Source organism: Dipodomys spectabilis, unplaced genomic scaffold (genome assembly GCF_019054845.1).
Source record: "Dipodomys spectabilis isolate Male_0828 unplaced genomic scaffold, ASM1905484v1 ptg000205l, whole genome shotgun sequence".
Taxonomy (NCBI): domain Eukaryota; kingdom Metazoa; phylum Chordata; class Mammalia; order Rodentia; family Heteromyidae; genus Dipodomys; species Dipodomys spectabilis.
The window spans coordinates 3,484,723-3,510,003 of record NW_024870882.1 but is presented as its reverse complement, the minus strand read 5'-3'; the positions used below and the strand labels follow the sequence as shown (position 1 = coordinate 3,510,003).

The window sequence follows — 25,281 nt, the reverse complement described above, 5'->3', positions numbered from 1 at the left end:
ACTATATCCCAAGAGTCCCAGGGCTCAGAGCCCTGCTTAACTCACCATTGCTCATTGGCAGATGAAGGTCTGCTATCATGGGATAACTACAAAGGAGCATCCATAGTGTCCTTCCCTTGGTTCTATGGCCCCGTGCTGGGATGGAGGGGCAGGTTCCATGGAACTTACTGCCATATGCCAGACTCCTCAGCCCAAGAAGAACTTATGGGGAAACAACTGATGTAGCTTGAGAGTTTACTATGATTATGCCTCAGGACTGCCCCCAGTTCTAGCTTAGCTTATCATTACTACCTTCCTCAGTGTGTGTGTGTGTGTGTGTGTGTGTGTGTGTGTGTGTGTGTGTGTGTGTGTGTGTTCGCGCACGTGCGCATGTGCGCATGTGGACCCATGCGCATGCGCACATGTGCATTAGTGCATCTTAGTAGTAGGGCTTGAATTCAGGGCCCGTGCTCTGTCCCTCAGTTTTTTCATTCAAGGATAGCACTCTACCACTTGAGCCACAGCTTTTCTTCCAGCTTGCAGGTGGTTCTTGGAAGAGGAGAGTCTCACAGACATTTCTTGTTGGTTTTCATCTGAATGTTAGTCCTCCAATCTCAGCCTGCTGAGGGAGCTAGGAATATGACAGCATGAGCCATTAGCATCTGGCCTCGCTTTGCTTCTTGGATAAAACAGAATAACTATTTCCTAGTCAAACACCCATCTACAGCTATCCCTCCTTTCCCTTCCCCTAACCCTCCGGGATTCAGAGGAAACATATTCTCCCCTGAGGACAAAGAAATAGGATTCCCTGACAGGTTTGAGCTTTATGTTCTCCACAGAGTCAGGGGCTGCTGGGAGCTGATGTAGAGGTCAGAGATGTAGGTCAGGGCAAGTAGACAGCTGTTAGAACAGAAAGTATGAAAAGACATCCGTGCAGCGGCATGGCAGTGGCTCATGCTTATAATCCTAGCTACTCAAGGCTGACACTGGAGGATCAATCAAGATTCAAAGCTAGCCTGGACATACTCTTATCTCCAAAGAATCACCAAAAAGCTGGGGAGAAGAAATACTATAATTCAAATGTTAGAGCACCAAACTTGTGAAAACAAGCTAGGCTTTTCAAGCCTTGGTAAACACACACACACAAACACACACACACACACACACACACACACACACACACACACACACACAAGCCATATGCATGCAAAATCAGAGATTTCTACACTGTAACCTTTGGGTATTCTCTACTTTTTTCCCCACTCAATCTGGTGGTTGTTGGCCTGGGAGTTCGATGCATCCAACACCACCTGACATCTATAATTTTGGGGAAAACACTGGCTATAATGTCAGCCTTCCCCAATCCCATCCCTTGATTGGGTCATGGTCTATCCAGACCCTTTGGGGTTCCTTTTACAGACTCGCCAAGATCTTTAAAGAGGCATCACATGCTGGTCACTGGTGGCTCACGCCTGTCATCCTAGCTACTCAGGAAGGTGAGATCTGGCTTCCAAGCCAGCTCGGGTAGGAAAGTGTGTGAGACCCTTATCCTTGAAGAACCATCAGAAAACAAGAAGTGCCCCTGTGGCTCAAGTGATAGAGTGCAAGCCTGGAGAAAAAGAGCTCAGGAACAACGCTCATGGACAACTACAAGGAGAGGCATTGCATGTTAGTTTTGGGATTGGCATGGGCCAAATACTGTAAATTTCAAGTGCACCAAGATAAAGCATTACCTCCTTTAGGCCCATGCTCCTCTATCTTGTCCAACCCATGGCCTTGGCCGAGCTTTGGGTCAAGAGGGCTCTGGCTTGATGGGAAGGTCCCATGGAGGAAGATCCCAGACCAATTGCACTGGTTCCTTCCTCCCTGCTCACACTGCTGCTTCTGCTCTTTGCCATAGACCTTCTTCCTGAAGTCCATCCATGAGATCATTGACACCAACACAATGGTGAGTGGTCGGTCCAGCCTAACTCGGGGAAGTCAGAGGGGGAAGTCAGTTTGGTTCTAGGAACTTCTACCCTGGGTGTGGGCTGAGGCCACTGCTGACATTTATTTCATTCTGAGCCTTGCAGGGGTAGGGGAAAGTGTAGACAAAACATTGAGTCAGGTAAGACGGGAATCTGTAGGACCACTTGAGTCGGGGAGACTTGGACTCTGGGGGCCATTGTTCTTGGTACTCTTCTCTCAGACGTCCCTCTCCCTCTCTCATCCCTCAATACTAAAAGAGAAACTTTAAGTAAGGGTGTTGAAGAGGGGGCAGGGAAGTATTTTCGTGTGAGCCAGACTTGTGCTTCATATTCATCCTAACCCATAATTCCTATTTATCTGAGGATTGGCCATATGTGTTTAGGGGTGGGGGATCATCCTAGATGAGAATGTGGCTCAGTGATAGAGTGGTCACCTAGCAAGCCTGAAGCCCTGGGTTCGATTCCACAAAGAAAACCTGGAAGGGAGGTGGGGCTCAACTTGTAGACCACCAGTCTTGAACATATAGAGCTCAAGAACAGTGGCCAGGCCCTGAGTTCAAGCCTTATAACTAGAAGAACAAATCTTTGTTGAGGCTTTATTTTCCCTTTGGAAATAATTTATGCTTTGTGATAAACATAACATGGGCCTCTTCCCTGACCACCAATGGGCCATTAGATGTCCCTGGAATTTGTGCCTCCTCACAGCAGCCTCTGCTCTACTCGGCCCACAGTTTACCCTTCCTAGTTCTGGTGGCTGCTGAGGATTTGGGGACTCAGCATGTCACATAGGGAGTCATCATCCCCATCAGTCTACAGGATGGAGCACTGCAAGCCTGAGTGCACCAGCTGTGGTAGTTCTGGATGTGGGGATCTGCAGCAGGACATGCTCTGTGGGCTAGTCCTGTACGGGGCATGGAACCCTGACCTCTCCTCTTGCAGTTTCCACACTATCCTGAAGTTGCAATTCTTCAAAATCTTTCTGCACCTCCCTCATTTTGACCACCCAGGAGACTGAGGCCTCTGAAGCAGCTGCACTGGTGGGGAGCTCAGCCTGTGTCAGCATCTGGAGCCCCCTGTGGAAGTGACAGCAGCTCTTGCAGCTATCTACTCTTCATCTTCTCCTGGAACAGCTGGCACATGCACTCGGCTTTCTCCTGACACAGCTGATCCAGAATGAACATTTGTCCTTTACATGCCAGGAGGGATTCCAGGGCAGTGCGGATATGTGCCGACAGCTGGGTGCATCAATGGTGGAGCTCATCTGCAGGACTCTGGAAGTCCACCTCATCAGGAAGGTTGTGGATGAAGCAGATATTCTTCTCGGGACTGAGCTGTCTGGAGAAGGGGGAAGGGGGAGTGCCTGCAGCAGTCAGGCAGGAGTTTCCCCCTGTGGATCTCAGCTTCTGAGAGTGCTAACAGAGCCACATCCCTCTCAGTTTGGGGGACATCTCCATCCTCTGCCATGGGACCATTGAGGAGAGTCGCTTCCTCAGATTTTGTTTCTCCAGGGTTCACGGATTCCCTTTCCCCAGGGAAAGCCAGGAACCTCAGCTGGGCCTGCAGGTGCTTCCTCTGTGGACTGGTCACTTCCAGGCACTTGAAACTGTCCTGCCATTTGGGGGCACTACCTAGTCCCCCCAGTTGGTCGGACCCTGCACTTGTTTCAGCTGCTCCAACAGGTGAGTCTGCTTCTGCAGGTGCTACTGCAGTACCTACTACTTGGAGCACAGCTGCTCATTTGAAGTGATGTGATGCTCACAGGTGGCTTTGAGCTCCTGCAGCTAGGCCAGAGACTGCTCCTGCTGGTCCTGCAGCTCCCGAATCACTTGGCTCTCTCTCTCTCTCAGCCACCTCTTTCCATTTCTCTATCTTCTCTTCTGAGCAGTCCAGCTGTTCCCGCAGATGTTTCTTCACCTGTTGCTCTGAGTCCACGATGCTGGAGAAATCCTCCTTCTCACTGCTCACCCTGTGGAGAGCGTCCCGTAGCAAGGCCAGCTGTTCCTCCAGCTGTGGGTTGCATACACATGCACATCGTGGGGTCTCGGGGATCTCCTGCCGATCCTTGGTTTTCTTCTCTAGTCTTCCCCCTTGCTCCTGCTGCTGCACAATCTGGAGATGGAGTCTGGTTTTCCTGGACCTAGATATGAAGTTGTTCCTCCAGGTATTTCAACGCCATCTGCATGAGGTAGGCGTGGGCCTGCAGTTGCTGCTCCTCCTGAGATGGACACTTGGGGGGCCATGGCTCTGCCTGCTTCCTTCTCAGTCCCCCCAGCTATTCTCTAGGTGCAGCACCTACCTCAATCCTCACTCCTTCTTCTCTGTCAGTTGGTTTACCTGCTCTGTCAACCACCAGGCCTCCTCCTTCTGCACGGACCTCTCAATGCTCAGGTTCTGTGAGAAGCTGTCTCTCTCCAGATTCACGGTCACCATTCAGCTCAGGTTGTCCTGAAGTCTGTTTAGTACCTCAAACACCTCCAGCACTTGTTGGAACTTGCAGATTCTGTTCTACCTGTTGCTCCTCTATGTCCAGAGTGCTTCCAGCTTCTCCTAAAACTCTGTGTTCATTTGCTCCAGGTCATAGAAGCTACTGGGCTATTCCTTGAGCTGAAGTGTTACATCATTCAGCTGTTCAAACAACATTTCAATCTCCTTCTGTAAGTAGTAACCACAGAAGCCACCATCTCCAGCTCCCCCATGCAGTGCTCTGTGGCCTGTAGGCAGCTGGTGAGAGCTTCATGCTCCATTTCTCTGTCATCGGCCATGAGCTGCATGTGGGCTGGTGCCGATTATAAATCATTTTCTGCTGAAACCAACCTCTGTATGGGTAGCTTGTGGATGTCTAGCTCTGTTTTTGGTGCTTTGTGCACTTGGGCTACCTTCTCCTTCTCTTTCTCTTGTCAATCCTGCAGGTCTGTCTTTTCCAGCTTCAGTGGTTGGATCTTGGCACAGAGCACCTGGTTTCTTCTTTTGCTGCAGTCCAGGGAAGGCACCACATGTTGGTAGCACCTCTGCAGATTCTTGGTGGTATTGGGACCCTTGACACTTGGACCCTTATGGCTGTGACTGTGACCAAAGGGAGGGGAGTCCTGTCGTAGGCATCACCTTTGACCAGATCCTCCATTGAATCACCCTCCCCAGTGGTGTTTGTCTTTGGGATTCTTCCCTTTTTTGTATTCTTTGTTTTCTTGAATGTTGAAGGTCTGACAGGAGGATTCTTCTGCTGGTGTTCTGGCAGTAGTTTGTTGCCTGCAGCTCTGTCTCAGAGTCTTGTTGTTTCAGGCATCTGAGTGCTGGGATGTTAAAGATGGGCTGGCCACATTCCCAGGCTCTGGGAAATCCTCTATTCTCCCACTCACTGACTAGGTCATCAATTTCCTATTGAACTCCAAATTCGACTTGAGACTCTTGCTTACCACTCAGTTACCTCTACTTTCCTCAACTGCTGGTAGTGGTGTCAACCAACAGACAGCCAGATGGCTGCACAGATTGTTGTGTATGTCTGTTTGTTGCCAGTCTTGGACATTGAACTCAGGATCTAGGCACAGTCCATGAGCTGCTTTTGCTCAAAGCTACCCCTCTACCACTGGAGCCACATGGCTCTACTTCTGGCTTTGTTGACACTGAAGTTGGACAGGGGTCTCAAGTACTTTCCAGCCTAGGGTGACTTTGACCATGAATCTCCTTTCACAGCTTTGTAAGTATCATGGAGTACTGCTGAGAGCCACTGGTGTCTGCATAATCATTGTCTTGCTGATGTTCTTGGACAGACCGGAGAGTTCCCTATCTTTGGGTTCAAGTGGTGGATGCTGGAGCCCACAGTTTGAATCTTGGTCCCGCCACCTCCAAATGGCAGGAGATCCTAAGAAACTCATTTTTATCCATATGAATACCAATGGTATGTGATGTATGTCATGACTGAATGGGCAGTTCTTGAATGATTCTAGGATAAAATTATATACAGTTATATTCTAGGCTACTGATTGATTTTAATCAATACTTTATGAAGCGTTTAAAAAATTACATTCATGAAAAGGAGACATAATGATATACCTAAGAATTTGTTGTCATATAGCATAGAGATGTCATTTTTTTTCTGCCAGGACTGGGATTGCAACTCATGGTCTGGGTAACTCTGTTGCACTGTGTAGGAACGGGAAGCTTGCTTTCTTGAAGTCAAGAAGTTCAAGTCTGTTCCTTAGGCCTGAAATCAATCCCAACACTAGAAAACATCCAATTTGTGTACATTTTAAGTATATGATTTATAGTTACATACATATATTGAGTCCATATTGCATTCAGTGTAGTTATTCATTTTACCTTTTGTTTTGGATTTGAACTCAGCATCTGGGTATCTCTGTGGCACTGTGGGTGAAGGGGAAGCTCACTGTCCTTAAAGACAATAAATTCAGACTAGTTCCCAGGGCCTGAAGTGAAGCCCCAGCATGGAAAAAATACACCCATGAGTTTAGTGAGTATGACATTTATTACCCTTATTCATTTAGTGTTATTAGACATATAACATTTCATTTATAACATCCTATCATACAGGATATATTTTCATATGAATTATACATCATACTGAGACCCAGGACTTTTTTTCAGGAAAAAAAATGTGTGAAAATTGGCTTCTTACTACATGAATAAATTTTTGGCAATGCTGGGGTTTCAATTCACGGCATAAAATGTCCAATCCATAAATAGGGTCTTAGCACACCAACCTCTGGCAAACTGAGCTGCCAGGAAGTTCTAACGACCTGTTACTTGTTATCAAGCCACAGTAGTGCCCTATATATGTGTGTGTGTGTGTGTGTGTGTGTGTGTGTGTGTGTGTGTGTAGATTGCTGTATATATATGTATATGTAGAGAGAGAGAATGTGAGGATATTATTAAATTTTATATATATAGTTACCAATAATTAGTTATTAAGTTATGTCTCCATTTAATGAAGTATCATGGTTAAATACTTATAAAAGCATTAATTAAAAATTAATCAATATCCTTCCATTAGGGGAATCATAACATGGTGCTAGAAGGGAAGATATAAATCCAATGATTTTTGTGTGGCTTTCTAAAAAAGAATCATGAATTAACTGCAAATTTAATTACTTCTATAACATTCCATTAGCATTCATGTAAATAAGAATGAGTTTGTCACGATCTCCCTCCATTTGTGTGTGGCAGTCCTGGGATTCGAACTCCAGGCCTCAGAAGTTTACTTCGAATGCAAACCATTGGAATGACACTGAAGATTTCAGATTGTCCCAATTAAAAAAAGAACAACAAGAAGAAAAGAAAGCCAGGTGTCAGTGGCTCCTGTATGTAATCCTAGCTCCTCAGGAGGCTGAGATGGGGAGAATGCCAATTTGAATTCAGACAGGGCAGGAAAGTCTGCAACACTCTTATTTCTAGGAGATCACAGGAAAATATCCCCATCGATTAGGGCTGTGGCTCAAGGGCAGAGCACTACTCTTGAGAAAGAAAAAGGAGATCAGGGATAGAGTCTAATCTCATATTTCAACCTGAGACCTGCCAAAGAAAATGAGAAGGCAGTAACTCCATGCCTCTGCGTATGTATGGCTGATGTACGGATGATATGCATTCAACAGGTTGCCCATGACCAGACCCCCAAACTGGGAAAGCTGGGACAAGCCCTCAGAGAGTACTAAGTCTGAGCCAGTAGCTTGAACAAAGCATCCTTCTCTGCCATTTAATAACTGAAAACCAGAAGGCTTGCCTTGGCTGGTGTATGTAACGGGTTCATTATGTTCTGGCTGAGGTGTCCAATTGGGACATCTTCCTAGGCTGTAAGAGTTGTGGAAGGTTCTGGCTCCATATTCCATATCCCTCTGTAGGACTTGAGCCTAGATCTCTGGGGCCTGGTGGCAATCACTCATTCATCATTCCTCCTTGTTAGTCTCACTCTGGTCCCAAATCCTGTCAAAGATATTTAATGGCCAGCGATTTCTGTGCTGAAAAGAGTATGCCAATAAATCCCACCCTCATAGTTCCTGTTAGAAGTAAGCCTTGGGTTGTGAAAGTGGCTAAGTGGTAGAGTGCTTACCAAGCACAGTAGTTTTATTATCTTCATATATGTCATGATCTGTCTGTGTATGACAAAGACTACTGTGAAAATAATAAGACCTTTCGCAGCACTTATCATTTATATACCATCAATAGATATGAAGGTGCTTAAATATTACTGAAATTGCTTTGGAACAAATCATGTTCACTTTGACTATCGTGAAAAAGAAGAATTGGTTTCTCAGCACTTTAGGTAAGAACTTGATTGAAAGAAACAAAAGTAAAAGTGAGGAACAACTCAACTCATACATTCAAATGAAACAAAACAACCTAAGAAAACAAATTAATTCAGCACTCAAGAACCTGCAGGAAATGCAAAGACTTAAAAAAATATCAGCTATGACAAGCTTATGAAAATCCTGACTACATGGGAGTCTCCTGTTGTGAGGATAGAGGTTAAAGCCCAGACTGGACAGAAATATCTGCACACAATGCCATGCACCTATTATTCTAAATTCCAGGAAGAATAACATAACATGGACTGAGCCCAAGGTCATATACAAGTATCTGAAAAATAATCAGGATTATTTAGGGCTGGGACATGACAATGTGGTAAAAACAACCATTTAGGGGGCACACGACACTCAATTCAAACTCTAATATTTGGGTATTAAAGTAAAAAGCTATGAATTTAAACAATTGGAATAATTGTAAGATTTGAGTATTTTAGTGGAAAAATGCATGAGAGAGATAGAATGAACCCATGTGCAATACTTTCAACTTAAGTGAAAATGTTTTATGGTACTTCAGACAAAACACTTACCTTGCAAATGAGCATGGTTTTGCATTTTGGTGATGGAAATACTTTACTTACACATATGTAAATTAAATAGATTTTATTTGGGTAGATTGTACTTCTTGAACTAAGAGCCTGGATGATGTCCCTGAGATTTTTCTCTCAAGGCTACTACTCTATCACTTTGAGTCACAGTTCCAATTCTGATTTTCTGTTGGCTGTTTGGTGATAAGAGGCTCCTGGACATTCTTGCCCAGGATGGCTTCAAACCATGATCGTCAGATCTCAGCCTCCCGACTAACCAGGATTCCAGGCAATAGCCACCGATAGTTTTAATAATTTAGTAAACTGTACAGTTACTGTAGTTATTCATTATCATTATAACCTGTGTAATATATGTGTGTATGTATATACCAATGCATACGGGTAGAAATATTTTAACATATTTTTGTATCTACAGTAGATTTATGAAATCATCCATTATAAAATAAAATGGAAACAAAAGTTAATAAGGATCAAAACAAAGGAAATTATCACATATTTTTTGTTGTTGAATGGAATATGAATTGCGAGAATCCGTTTGGGAAAACCATCTCTACATTAACAAAATGGATAAGAGCTATTGATTCCAATCCATCTATTTGCCCATGTTGTGCAACCTCACACATGAGTGTCAAAATCAAAAAATACTTTTTGCCTTTGCTTTCAACTCACCTTTTATAATTTACGTATTAGATGAAGTAATCAAATAAAGATTAAAATAATGTTATGTGAGAGTATGAATAAGACCTGAAAATGATTTTAAATATGATAATAGCTAATTAAATTGCATATTTCTTGCTTTTACTCTGTCATGTCCCTCATTCCCACATTAGGAAAGTATATAGAAGGTTTTCACTGAATTATATGTACAATTATGAAAAAAATGTATTGAAAAAATATAGGCACAGTGTGGTTTTAGCTTATTGAGACCTGTAGGTGGAATTGTGTTCTTGAGGACTTGCAATACATTGTGATGAAGATGAAGGGAGGGATGTGCTTATTCTGGAAAACTGGCTAGGGGATTGCTCCCATAAAGGTAGTGATGAATTCTTCCAAAAGGTTACAGTAAAATCACTTTCACAAGCATGTTCACTGCTGCACAATTCACCGTAGCCTAGTTACGGAAACAGCCCAGATGCACTTTGGAGGAATGATGGTTGGAGAAAGTGTGGGACATATACACAATTGGATTGCATCCATCCATTTTGACGACTGTTACATTATTTGTAAAGAAATGAATAGATCTAAAAATATATTAAGTGAACAAAGTCAGAGCAAGACACACAAAGGACAGATGTTCTGTCTCATATTTGGAAGCTAGAAATTTATACAAGTTTACACAAAAATGTTAACCAAAGCATGCTATTTGCAGAGGAGTATTTCAAAGGTGTAATTTCTTATAAAATTGAACTTTACTCCAACAAAATGAATACCAGGAAACTATCACTTCGAAGATGTGAGTGGAAGTCAAAAGGAAGAAATAAAGAGAGTTATGGAGGAAGAGAGTGAAGGTATAATATTCAATGCAGATGTATGAAACTAGAAAAAATTAGAGTGGGGTGAGGTTTGGAAGGGTGTGGAAAAGTTATATAAAGATCCATTATATTAAAAAAAACTGATTTGTTCAGTGGAAATACCCTTGTACAAGTATTTAAGATAATGAAAATATAATTAAAAAATGGTGACATCTGATCTTAAATTCTATTTCCATTTCTTTTAAAAATAAAATTATTTGCTCTATAATTTGATCAGAGGGATGGATTTTGTGGCTAGCTAGATCATTGCACATCTGTCTCTCTCCCTCTTATGGTTCTCATAGGTAATATGATTGCTCCATAATTATCCTAATTTATTTTGCTTTTATATTTTTTAGTTGCATCATTTCACATTCTACTCTGTCATTTCCCAATTCATTTACATATAAGACATTATTTCCTATTTTCTCATTTCTAGAATAAGCTGCACATGAAGACACCACTGGTCCTCATTTTCAGTCTGTCCCTTTGAATACGGAGGAAAATCTTTCCTCTGCTCTCTACCAAATCCCTACTCTCCAGTTAGAATAATTTAGAATAGTAAAAATGAAAAAAAGAGAAAATAAATAATAGTGAAAAAATGATGCAGAAAATTCACCAGATTTTTCTGACTAATTCATGCAATGTGAACTATTGGGGAAATACATGGACAGCTCATCCTCACTGGCACTCAAATTCTCTGGTTAGGCAATTCTGATGAAATTGAGGAACAAGAGGAAAAAGTGAGAAATGTTATCAATTGCAAGAAAAAAAAATGGTGAAGGATTCAAGCAAATTTCTTCTTTGCTGAAAATAATCGCCTTACTACAGTGCAGAGACTACTTTCCAGAAAGGTCACTCATGTGAGTACTAGGGATAACGATGAGTATATCCCTCTTCATCGAGAAGCATACAGTGGACACTTAGACATTGTCCATGAGTTGGTGGCTCAAAGCGGATATTCATGTAATAACTGTGAATGGCTGGACACCCCTGCACAGTACTTATACATGGAATATTACCAGAGTGGCTTCTTTATTTCATCATGATGCAGACACCAATGGCCAAACTAAAGGCCTCTTGACCCCCTTGTATCTTGCTGCTGGGAATAGATATAGCAAAGATACGCTGGATCTCCTTCTATTTAACCATTATATCAAACCAGATCTGAAGCACAACTTGGAAGAAACTGCATTTGATCTTGCCAAGGGGATAAGTATGTATCACTACTTTTTTGAAGTTGTGGAAGGCTGTACAAATTGTTCTCCTAAGTCCTAATGGCTTGGGAAAGTTTCTTAAATTTCAAAATTGCCAGTCCGTCCCATCTGTTCATACAAAATATTTTCACAATACAAAGCAACAGCAATATCTTACTTTAAAAATTCATGGATTCCATGGTATTCTTCCAAGTGAATTGCCTGACTTTGATGTCAAAACATATTCGAGTTGTTTGTATACATCAATAATGATTTCTATAGAGTTTGTGATTTTTTAAATCAGAAATAATTTTAACTTATCTGTTAAAATGAGTAGTAGAGAAACTAAAGATATTTCTGGTGCTTGTCTGAAAAAAGTATATTTTAAAATATTTAATATTGTTTGTATAATGTCCATAATCTATTTCTTTCTCTCCTAGATAAAATAGTTTGAATTCGACATTGTTTTATAATATATAGGTTCATTAATAAATGTGTCCTTTCAGATTGCTTTCCATATGGAAACAGTTTAAGATTCCTTTAATTCCTAGGTCCTTATAGAATTTTATTTCTTTGGGATAAAATGACAATGTTATCTTATTTCAAAAGTTTTATAAAGGTTATGTTATGTAAAGGCTTTTCTAAAAAAGTGAAGATTGAATATGCTGATGACAAAATAACTGTTATTTCTACTATTTACATGTATTATTGCACTTGTATATTTGTAATCAACTTTTTAATAACGGTTTTTCATTTCTTGCATCTGAAGAATGAAAAATATGTAATACTTCACAAATTTTCATATCTTCCTTGTGCAAAAGCAATGTTAATCTCTGTATTGTAATTCGGGTAGAGGAGCTGCTGAAGCATGTAGTATCCTGTAAATTTAAGTAGTTAATGATGCAATCTTAAGACAGGCATATATTCTAGATTACCTATTTGTAACAAGGAAACCTTATTGTTCCCATATTTGCTATTCATCTTATTTCTGTAAAATTCTGTGTATGGTGGAAAAAACATATTGTTTGTTCGATTGCTCACATTTGCAATTTTTGTCAATAACTATTTTAAGTCTTTTTCATTTGAAATTTGATCATACTTTGAAGCCTTTATAGCTACGTCCAAAGGTGATGGATTTTTAAGTACTTATTTATTAACTGATTTAGCTTTGTGGAGGTAATGGACTCAAAGTAAGCCATGCTTAAGAGCTATTTCTAAAATCCTGCAGCTTAAAATTTACCAAATGAGGTCTTACTGGCACAAATGTCTGCCTGACCCATTACCCTTGCTCCATGTAGGAACAGACCAATCAGATCATCTTACCCTGACAGCATAAATTGTCTTATTGGAGCAAAACTAATCTTAGTTACAAATGATCATAGAGTGACAAACAGGTCAGACAAAGCTGGGCGCTGGTGGCTCATGCCTGTAATCCTAGCTACTCAGGAGGCTGAGATCTGAGGATCACAGTTCAAAGCCAGCCCAGGCAGGAAATACTGTGAAACTCTTATCTCCAATAAACTACCAGAAAACCGGAAGTGGTGCTGTAACTCAAGTGATAGAGCACTAGCCTTGAGCTGAAGAGCTGAGGGACAACGCCCAGGCCCAGAGTTCAAGCCCCATGACTGACAAAAAAAAAAAAAAGAAGTGTTCAGGCTAGAAGGTATTTTTTCAAAATATAATTGTTTATTACACCCTATCATTTCAAAACTAGCTAAAGCCAAGAATGTGAAAAAATTATTTATATGCGTGATTACCTCATGTCCTGGCCTGTCTACCATCCAACCAGGCAGGAGCTTACACCACTGATTTTCTATCACAAAATATATTCTATAGCTCCAGGAGAAGTTCATATGTTTCTCCTCGTTATTAGGCCTTAAATTGGTAATGTTTTAATTACAGTGTTTCCTCTTGCCTCTAGGCTGTACATCTCTGAAGGGTAAAGCTTTAGTTCTAATTCTACTAAAAAACTGATGTAGAGGTAATGGAATAATACTCTAAAACAGTTGTCTTTTATACCCTTACCACAACAGAACAATGCAAAACATTTTCTTATATTATATATAATTATATATTTTATATTCATATGTGCTGATTTTATTTTTCACACAGTGAATCTTACTGGAATTAATTGATAATTTGACAGATTAATTGATATTTATTCCAATAAACATATTGGAATATAAATAATCAGGATTAGAATATATATTAGAATACAAAAAGTATCAATGCAATGTTTTCGGTATAAACTTGTGATACTTTCTAAGTGTTCTTGGTCTTCTGAATTCACATGGTAAAAAAAAAAAAATGTTGTTTTCCTCTAATCTATAAGGGATTTTACTCTGCTGCTCTGTTTATTGTTTTAACTCCCTAGTCCCAAACTGTTTTTCTCCATATTTCAGAAGCATTCCTACTGATTATACTCAAATTTTGCTGATATGATGTCTAAAAGGTATTATTCTTCTACAAGATCCACGGGTCCTAGGATCCCAGGTCCCAGTTATCCACATCATCAGATAATTAGGGCAAGAGTTCTCACCTAGGCCCATGCAACATGCAAACAGAAAGTAATTGAAGATCCATCTCAATTTCTCATTTCCTACATTTCAGGGCCCCAATTCCTTGAAATGCAGGAATTAGCAGTAAGCAATTGGGAAATGCAAGGCAACTTAAAATGCAAGATGAGATAACAAAATGTGAAAGTACAGTAATTCAAACTTTCAGTTTTCAGGTGACCATCCCATATGAGTGAAAAATACCACAAATGTCATAAGATTATTTGTAATACCCCTCTCCTAATGATTAATGAATGATGTCAGTCCAGCATCAGCAGGCCAAAAAATAGTTGCTGGAATGATAGATCCATAATTAGTCTACCAATGCTAGGAATACTTGTCATAGAGTTCAAATATAATTCAGAAAAAACATTAATTGAGAAGATCCTTAGTGCTTCAAAACACTGGTACTTCAGTAAAACTTGGTTCTGTAGTGTAAAAATATTGTCATTCTCAAACAAATGATAACCTACATTTAATTTCCTGAAAGTATATTCCTTTTCAAATAAACTTTTTAAAATCACATTTGCCAAAATAACACTTTACAAGTAGATGATATTTAGTGACGTTATTAGTTTTTCAAGTGTAGGGAGCAAGTTACAACAGAGTTGATTTATTTACCCAGCACTAATGCCAAACAGGTTAAACCATTCATTAAAGTGTAGAAATAGGACTCCTCACCATTTGTGTTTTTCAGTAGGTGCCTTCGAAAATTTATTAAATAGATCAGCCTCCCATATTTCAAACCAAAACATTAGCAAATAAAGTAAATTTCATCACGTAATAAGAACATTTTAAAAAGTCTTAAATAGTTGCCTTATCATATGGTGTTTTACGTTTTCCCTATCTGTCTAACATAGTAAGAAATATGACTTTAAGTCTTAAATATGGGTATGCATCAGAGATTTGACAAACATAAAATCTGTCTTCTATTTCTATCATATTCCTCTACAGTAGTAAATTTTAGTTTTTTCCTTTTTCCAAAACTCATAGGTATTAGAAAGTATTATCCCATGTAAAATAAAATAATCACAAACCACTGTTCAATGCCATTTATAAAACTGGTTGGGGAGGGGGGGTATGATTGGGTGGGAGGGAGGGGGGAGGCTGGGAAGGGAGGTGAAGGGTAAACAAAGGAGGAGGATGCAATGCTTGGTAAGAAATGTATGCATTATCCTGCCCATGAAATTGTAACCCCTCTGTACAATATGTTCTCAAATAAAATAAAATAAAATTTAAAAAAAAAAAAAAAAAACCAACAAAAAAAAAAAAAAAAAACTGGTAGTTAGGAATACATTCTAAGCCATTTTTAAACTTTCTTGTTGACTACAGAGTAATCTTCCAAATGGAAGGGAATAAAATCATGTCTAGGTGCTTCATGTCTCCAGTCTTGATAATTGTTACTTCAGAATTATGGAAATATCAGCTGACATCAGTTTAAGTATATGCAGAATTGAAACTCCATGGAATGTATATAAACCTTTCAAAGTACTAACAGACAGTTTAACAGAATGACTATCAGGAAGTTGAAACCAGAGAGGAATAATAGTAAAGACATAGAATGAATGAAAAATGGAACAAGGGTCAAGTACAGCTAGAATACTCAATGTACACATGTGAGAAAGGAAGTGGTAAATCGGAAATAAATCTTGTAGAAGGGGTTGGTTGAAAATGATAGAAGGAGGGGCTGGGAAGGTGGCTCAGTAGAGTGCTTGCCTTCCATGCTTGAGGCCCTGGGTTCGATTCCTCAGCACCTCATTAGCAAAAAGAAAAAAGCCGGAAGTGGCGCTGTGGCTCAAGTGGTAGAGCACTAGCCATGAGATGAAGAGCTGAGGGACAGCGCCCAGGCCCAGAGCTCAGGCCCCACAACCGGACCCCCCCCCCAAAAAAAAAAGAAAATGATAGAAGGAGTGACTCTGATCCAGGAACATTGAACAATTAGATGGACATATTTCATTGTAACACACTAACACAATCTTTTGAAATTCAGTGAAAAAACACAACAAAAAACAAAAACACACAAAAAGAACAACCAAACAGCAATCTCTATAGAGTATGATGTATGATTATGACCTCTCAAAATTTTAAATAGTTAGTGAAGGACAATCCTGGGAAAAGCATACAAAGTTGTTTAAAGTGGGCAGTTTGGGGTAAAGGAGAATTTTTTAACAGATTTAAATAGATTGTCTAAGGTTATAAATCACCTACATCTGCTTCAAATATTTTCTTCTGTGAGTTCTCTTGGTCTGAACTGCATACTCCAGTCCTGAGCCACACTTGATAGCTTGTGAAGATAGAATGGAAGTAACAAGATCAAAAACCCATTATTCCACTGGAGAGGAAACAGTCCTCTATGTTTTCTCTCATTTCTATGGACTACTTTTATTCATAAGTTTACGTCAACTGATTTGAATTATATATTTCCTTCTTTGTTCTGGCAAAGTAATTGTTCAAAATAATTCACTAAATATTATTTTCCATTTTTTTCTATCATGCTGTTTACTTGTCCAAGCGAGTCCATTAAACTTCCCCCTTGCATTTGCTTGCCACGGAAAACCAGAATCAATGATAATAAGGACAATCTCTAATGGAAAACTTTGTCTCCAAAATACCCGTCCAAGAAGCTGTGATCACAAATATTTAGCTATACTTTTTTCTTTTTCTTTTACCTTGAAAGTCTTCTTGTGTCTAAAGTGCCCTCAAAAATAAATACTCCACCAATTTTTGGTTCAATCACTTCTAACCTTAAAGATATATTTTGCTAACAAGATGCTTAGAGGTAACCGAAGAATACTGCACTTTTATCTTCTCTCTTAAGACTCTCCTTAGATACCATATCAGGACTAGTGAAGTTATTCTTTGCAAAATTATTTCAATAGATTATTTTTCTCTTTGTCTTGCATTTGCTCAACAAGATGTATGGGGAAGAATAGAGTTAAATCACCCATACCTTTGAGGACAGAGTCTGTTACAAAAGAACAATGCTCCTATGTTCTATTTCTCTGTCCTCCTCTTAGCTCTTGCCGGATTTCTCACTTATCACAGATTCTTGGCTTCAAGTCTAGTGAAGGTGAAGGACTGTAAGGCCTCCCCCATTGCTACATTGTAGGGCTAGATCTCCGGCAGGAGGTAAGCATGAATGACGCAAACAAGGAACACATGTTGGGAGAACAGGTTTAAGCATCTCTGGTTTATTTCTGCACAAGGGTTGGGATTTTATAGCCCCAGCTTTCCCAACCTCCTGAGTCCTTGCCAACCAATTACTTAGCAGACAATTGATGATGGGCACTGCTGGGTGACAGGCATTGTTTGGTCCCGAGGGGCATGTAGGGAGCTTGGACAGCTAATGGCTGGCAAGCTAGGCAGACATGCCTGTGGGTCACGTCTCTATGAGCAGGAAGTGTGCTTCAACTGCTACTCTAGCTGACTCAACCAGATCTGACTGGCTCTACCCACAAATTTCCCCTTTTATTTTAAAAGGACCGTCATTATGGTGACCCATCGTTGGAAGCGTTTTTGCCAGGAGTGCAAGCATTTAATAATTCCTAGGAGAGTAAGCCCTACAAGTGCAAGGCCTCCCCAGATGACCAGAGAGGATGGCGAAAGCCATTGTTGTAACTTTTTAAGCACATCTTCTAAAAAGGAGGCAGCGGGAATAAGCTGTATGGTGGTCTGGTTTAGGCGGGTAATATCATGCAGCAGGTTTTGGGTGAATAAGGGACCTAGGGCCTTTGATGTAGTTACTAAGTTCAGTGACATTGGGTGCAGGAGTGGAAAGCTGACAGACAGAATAGTCATAGCATTATATAGTCCTCCTTGTTGTAACCAAAGAAATGTAATCTGTTCTTGGAGCAAGTCTATTTGTTGTTGGAGCACAAGGAGGCCTCCCTTAAGATGATTGGCAATTTGTAAATGTTGTAATTCTATGGATGACAGTTGAGGGATGAGCTGGTTTATCTGTTGCACAGTGGACACGCCTTGGGACAGCAATATAGCACCGGTGGTAGCTGAAGCAATTGTAGCAATGATTGTGGACTCGATTGCAATGATCAATCCTACTGCTCTTTTAGTGCATGGACGAATCAATTGAACCTGGGAAAACTGAGAGCCAGAACAGTAAATGGGGGAACACGTACCAAACCTGCAAAGGGATATGAGTCATTGGGTTGCCAGTGATTGCTGAGAGTGCAAGTAGCAGAGGAGTTGTCTCCTAGACAAAAAAAGAACGGGGCTCTAACCACTACCTTTCCTGACACCTGGTGATATCCAGATCGGTTACAGCAACGAATATTGGCCAATAGGAAAGGGGACAAATCGAGGCAGGAATGTGATGAGCAAACGATTGGCATCGGAGCTCCTAGGTCTCCCAATCGTCCTCCTGAAGAGTCATAAAACTCGTTTAGATTTGGAGGTTTGGGATCTATTTCAGATTGGTTGTATATAGCCGGGTAGAGGGAAAACGCGAGGTCCCCAAATACTTTGCCTTGCCAGGAATTGGCACAAAGGCTAATAACTAATTCCTCAAGAGGAGTGGAAATAGTGCCAAAGTTATCAAACCCCCTGCGTGGGCACAACTGCATATGAAAAGGTATGTCAGTAGCCTGATTGCAATTTTTTCCAGTGGGACAAATGGGATAGGGTCCTGTGTAGTTCTACCATCCCATCCCATGTGTTACTGCTGCGAGGGGGATGGTACAGCCATCAATTTGCTTTATCATCTCGTTTGAAAAACAAAAAGAGCTGGCTCCCTTCCATCTAAAAGTAAGGTTTCTTTTTTTGTTGTTGTTGTTGTCAGTCGTGGGGCTTGAACTCTGGGCCTGGGCGCTGTCCCTCAGCTCTTCAGCTCAAGGGGAGTGCTCTACCACTTGAGCTACAGCACCACTTCCAGTTTTCTGGTGGTTTATTGGAGATAGGAGTCTCACGGTCTCTCCTGCCCGGGCTGGCTTTGAACCGCGATCCTCAGATCTCAGCCTCCTGAGTAGCTAGGTTACAGGCGTGAGCCACCAGCACCCTGCTAAGGTTTGTTTTTTGATGCCATAAGGTGTCTGGTGAGAAACAAGGCCAACCATGAGATTGGGAGAAAGCATTTGAGGGAAGATGGTGGTAACTTCCCCTAACATCATTAAGATTTGGGGACTGGGCACTAAAGTTATCTTACACTGCCCTGCAGCAGATTGAGAATTGGCTGTAATAATGGCACACAATAGGAGGAATAGAGTACCATGCCCAGGATCAGGGTCTGGGGCTATAGCCTAGGCTTGTTCAACCAATCCCTTTAGGTCTCCCCAAGTGATGGCATGGGCTCTAGCTCGAGGTTTGTGTCTCCTCCTCCTTGTGCTGTTCAAGCATAGCTGACACATCTTGTTCATAGGTGGTGATGGTTGGTCAGACAACTCCAGCTGGGATCCAAACAGGTTTATCACTCGTGTCTGGAAAGATACAAGGAAATCCTCTCCCTTGTGCCATTAAGGGAGCAGAACCCTCCCATTTTCTTGTGATGGGGTCCCTCCATCTAACCAAAGGGACCAGAGTAGGTGTTTTCATTAGTCACCAATGCAGGGACGCAGGGGTCCCACATGTGGTGGGTGTGAATGTTAAAAAGTTTTTTACAATAAGGCAATAATTTAATTGTGTTTGGGGATCTTTAAGCCCTAGCCACTCCAGTTCCCCCTTTTCTTTTAAAAGAACGGTCTTGATTTCTTTATGACTGTGTTCAACAATGGCTTAGCCTTGTGGGTTATATGGAATACCTGTCTGGTGTGTAATGTTCCAAAAGGTACAAAATTAACGAAAATGTTTGGAGGTGTAAGCAGAGCCATTGTCTGTTTTAAGGGTCCAAGGAACAGCCATAATTGTAATGGCATGTAGAAGTGACTTAATAGCGTGCCGTGTTGTTTCACTGTTAAGGCTAAAGCTGTTATAAAGCCTGAGAATGTATCTATGCATACATTTTCGTATTTTTGTTTACCGAATTGGGGGATATGGCTAATGTCCATTTGCCATGTGCTATTGGGTCTAAAGCCTCGTGGATTTGTTCCCATGGGCTGAAGTGGTCCTAAGGGTAAAAGAGGTGCACAAGAGGAGCAGGACCGAATCATGTGCTTGCATTTTTGTGTGTTAAATCAGGAAACAACTGTTTGATAGTAGCTGCCGATAAATGAAAACGATGATGTAACGTTTGGACCTGGTCCATGCACATATTGGTGAGTAGTACAGTTGGTATGACAGCGTGATCAATGGCTTCATTACCAGCAGCTAGGGGTCTGGGGATGTTAGTATGAAATCTAATGTGTTGAATGTACCAGGGTTGGACACGATTGTCTAATACATTTTGCAGTTTACACATTATTTTTGCTACATCATGACCATCATTTTTTAAAAAGCTCCAGGAAGAATGGCAACAGTTTGTACAGTATTTAAACTATCAGAAAAAATATTAAGAGGTTCTTTGGGAAAAGATGTAAGGGCAAGCAAAATGGCCAGTAATTCAGCAGCTTGAACAGACAGGGAATGTTGTTGAAGCATGTAGGTTTTAGTATTGGCATTGTAAAATCCATAAACAGTTTTGTTAACATCGGTAAAAAGTACAATGGTTTGATGGATAGGTTGCCCATTGGGACGAGTACAATATTTCCATGAAAGTGGGAGTTCTTGGGTAACTTTTAAAATGGGGTTTGGGGGCATATGATTATCAATGTTAAAATAGTAGTGGATGACTTGTAAGGCTAATGCCTCTTCGGTTGTTAGGAAATCAAAGATTGTTTTTGTAATGGGCCATATAAGATGGTCGGGGAATCGGCCATAAGTTTGACGCCATCATTCTACGCCTTTGATGGCCACGTTGCATAGCATGGTAATGGATGTGCTAATTTTTGGTAATTGGGAAGTGGCAAGTTGTACCCATTGTAACACACCATGGGTTTGCATCAGTGCCGCCATTAGGCCATTATTACTTAATATAATTAGGATGATTTCTTGGATGTTATCTAAAAACACCAAGGGTGTTGATCATAATCAATCAGCGACTTGTTGTGAAACTTGTTGAGCATCAGGTGAAAGTATACGAAGGGAAGTTGGGTCAGAGGGTCCCTGAAGCAATTGAAATAACGGTTAGAGTTGTTGGGTGGGGAGACGCATAAAATCGCATACCCAGTTGATATGTCCACATAATTGTTGTAATTCAGTTAAAGTATATTGGGATTTAATGACGCTATGGGGCCCATTTGGGGTAATTGTTTGATTTACATGGTATCCAAGATAGGTGTAAGGGTCGTGTAGCTGAATTTTTTCGGGGGCAATATTGAGGCCCAGCACTGTAAGGCTCTCCTTAAGTTGTGTTAAACAAGTTTGCAATGTTGTCACATCTTTATGTGCTATTAAAATGTCATCCATGTAATGGACACAAAAGCATCTGGAAAACAAAGGCCTAATAGCATGGGCAACATACATCTGACATATAGTAGGGCTATTTTTCATACCTTTAAGGATAACTTTCCATAGATATCGATGAGTGTATAATTGACAATTCGTTTCCAATACAGAGAAGGCAAAATATTCTTGATCTTTGGGATGTAGCAGGGTGGAAAAAAGCAGTCCTTGATGTCAATAATGGCAATGTGCCAATCTTTGGGTATTGAAGAAGGGTGTGGAAGTCCAGGTTGAAGCGTTCCTATCTTTTGTATATGACAATGGAATGTAGATCATGGAGAAATCTCCACTTTCCTTGAGCCCATTTCTGGATAATAAAAATGGGGAATTGTGGGGACTGATGCTAGGTTCTATGTGTCCCTTTTTTAGTTGCTCCTCCACTAGAGCCTGGAGATGAGGGAGCTTTTCAGAGGAAATAGGCCACTATTCGACCCAAATGGGTTTGGTAGTGTCCCATTAGAGTGGAACTGGCTCTGGTCACACAACAGTGGTCATTAGAATTGGGGGTACTGTGGGTGATTAATGGCTCGATCAGTTATGATGTCTTCATAAAAAGCCTTATCATCTGTTGTCAGAGTACCCATATTAGTGAGGATATCTCTTCCCCAAATATTGCATGGAAGGCGAGGGGCAACAAGAGGTTTAAATGCCCCGATGGTCCCACCACAGTCTTCCCATCTTACAGGCCATTGGACATGGAGGGAATCTGTTTTTTCACCGACACCTTGTATGCAGGGGCCAGGAATTAGGTTCCATCCCAACCCTTCTATTTCATCTTTTCTAAGGACTGTGCAGTCAGCTCCTGTATCAATTATGCCCTTAAATTCTGTTCCATTGATTTTAAGTTTCATTCTAGCTTTTCCATTTTGGATAGGAATAGTCCATCACACTTGAGGTGGTGGCTGTTGCTTTGTCCTATTGGGGTCGGGGCTGAGGACTGCCCCTTATTTAGTTGAAAGGCTGAGTCGTAGAGCAGCATTCAGAGACCCAATGAAAACCCTTTTTGCATTTAGGACATACAGAAGGAGGTTGTTTTCTTTTGGGTGAGCGCCAGAGTGATGGGCAATCCTTTTTAAAATGACCAGTTCCACCACATCCCCAACAAGGTCGATTTCCAATTGTGCCATTAGGGGGCGCGCAAGCACTGGTAGTCATAGAGGCGAACTCCTGCGCAAGGGAAGTAATAGGATGAGTTTATGTCCCCAAATCCTTGGTGGCTAGGATGCAATCAGTGATCTCCCCATTTCATTCAGGGGCAATGGCTTTTCTGCATTCCTGAGTGGCCCCTTACCATATTAGGCTCTTGATTAGCGCATCTTGGGCTCCAGCCTGGAATACTTTCTGGGCCACTGCTTCTTGAACACAGGCAACGAAGTCAGTGAGAGGATCATTGGGACATTGTATGAGGGGTTTTAGATGTTTGTCCCCTTCTTTAGAAGGGACTGAGGAGACAACCCTCAACGCACAGAGGCTTACTTGGTCAAAATACTGCGGAGGTGCCACTGCTTGTGTGGCAGGAGATGCATAAGCGCCCTCCACTTTTAAGCAATCAGGGTCCCCCATGGCAGCATCCTGCCCTCTGGCAGTGATATTTCATGTGCTTTGTTGTTCACAATCATCATAAAAAGCAGCCTTCCATAAAAAGAAGACCCTGAAGATAATGCTGCACTCATTAAGCTCTTCCAATCATGGGGCAGTTAAGATCAATGCTAAGGGTTTCGAGCATCTGTTGAGCATTCAGGGAGTTTAACCCATCTTCCCTGGCAGCAGCCCAGTATTTGTCAAGTACTTTTGGGTCATGCAGGTATCATTGGTTAGGTCATGCAGAGGTTCGGTGGAAGTTTACCGGGAACATGAACTGGGGTTCATTTATAGGCTTGGCTGTCGTTGCCACGATACTTGTGGGGCCCATGAACAACTGTTGTATTACGGGGGAAAAATGGGTTTTTGTTCTTGGGCAAAGTTGGATATCTCTACCCAAGGATACAAAGTTTTCTGAGGGGAGTTCCCAGGCTGGCCTAAACAGCCAAAAGAAGTGATTGGGAAGGCTTCCTGGGACTGATAGTGTGGGGGAGGCGGTTTTACAAGCATAGCTGGCCAGCCCCCTGGGTCACCTGATAGTGGAAGTTGTTGGTTATCTGTGTTCTTGCTGGAATTGTTTGCTGTGTCACAAGAAGATGGGAGTGCTTGAGCAGCTTCTCCATTTTCCTTTTGTTCTGTTTCTTCTTGCAGCAAGGTGTTAAATGCCTGCAGAGTTTCCCCTTCTTCTTTCCCTGATAGACAGGCTTGAATAGCTACTATTATGGTGTAAAATATTAGGGGCAGCTCAGCGCTTTCATGGACTTCCTTTTTATGAGCTGCCTGAATGACGTGGGTCCACCTGTCTGGATCCCAAATGTCCCTGCAGTCAATCCAGGGACACAATTCACTCACTATTTCCCATATTAAACTAGCTTCCTTTTGTGTTACTTTTATCTGCCTACTCCTGAGCAGGGCAACAAGTACTCATGATTGAGGCTCTCGTGCTGTGGGGGGAAGGTTGCCCATGGAGGCACTAACCTTGCACTAGACAATAGACCGTCCATCTGCTTAAAGCAATCGAGCCCCTTGTTGGGCGCCACTTGTAGGGCTAGATCTCCAGCAGGAGGTAAGCATGAATGATGCACACAAGGAACACACATTGGGAGAACAGGTTTAAGCATCTCTGGTTTATTTCTGCACAAGGGTTGGGATTTTATAGCCCCAGCTTTCCCAACCTCCTGAGTCCTTCCCAGCCAATTACTTAGCAGGCAGTTGATGTAAGGCACTTGTGATGGGTACTGCATGGTGACAGACACTGATTGGTCCCCCGGGGGCATGTAGGGAGTATGCACAGCTCATGGCTGGCAACCTAGGCAGACACACCTGTGGGTCAGGTCTCTATGAGCAAGAAGTGTGCTTCAACTGCTACTCTAGCTGACTCAACCAGATCTGACCAGCTCTACGCACACTACATCTTCATGGTTTTCCTTTTAAAACTCTTTTATTTGGATGTGGAATTTATTATCATGTCTTCATTCAATCTGTTCTGCATTCTAGTGAGCTAAATAGGCTCTGTAAAATCACTTTAGGTAGCAAAAATATTAAGACAATGTATATCAAAAAGTTTGGCCTCCCTCCACTGCTGAAGCCAATATGCTTAGCTAGGGCTTCTAAGAACGCGTTTTCTTGCCTTTTCAATTTGCTCAATTGTTTTCTGATCCCAAAACTTTTTGGCTTATGTAATAAGAATAGTCTTCTCTATCTCATGTTAATAAGGATATTATATTTTGTGAGCTACTAAGAAATGTGAAATAATTGGATTCAAGTAGTCAATCAGATTTTTTTCTGTGGTTCAGTGCTTCATGTGCAAAGACATTGTGGAAATAATTACAAACAGAAAAGTGTAAACCCAGTACCTTCTTTCATTGTTGATGGCACTTTCTCCCTAAATATTTGGACCCAAATTATATTTTTCAGAGAATTACTTTGGTAATTAAAGTCATTTCACAAATTTTGATGTCTTTTTTTTTTTTTTAAGAACTTTGAATTTAAATTCCACTACAACCTTGTTTCACACAGTAAGAGTAGATTTCCTGGGTAAGGACAATTCTCAAGGGAACCTAAAGGATTTATAGCAAGGTTTTTGAGGCTTGTTTATTTAGTGTGAAAATGAGATATCTTCACCCACATTGCTCCCTCTCAGCTAAGTCTCCATGGATTACTTTGCATGAAAGCCTATTTTCTCAGGCAATTTTAAATTTT

The 25,281-nt window shown here is 41.3% G+C and overlaps 1 pseudogene; it reads right to left on the bottom strand.

Annotated features, from left to right (window-relative positions):
- Positions 1-12,288: 12,288 nt before the first annotated feature.
- LOC122122172 lies at positions 12,289-12,385 on the bottom strand (annotated as a pseudogene).
- Positions 12,386-25,281: the final 12,896 nt, after the last annotated feature.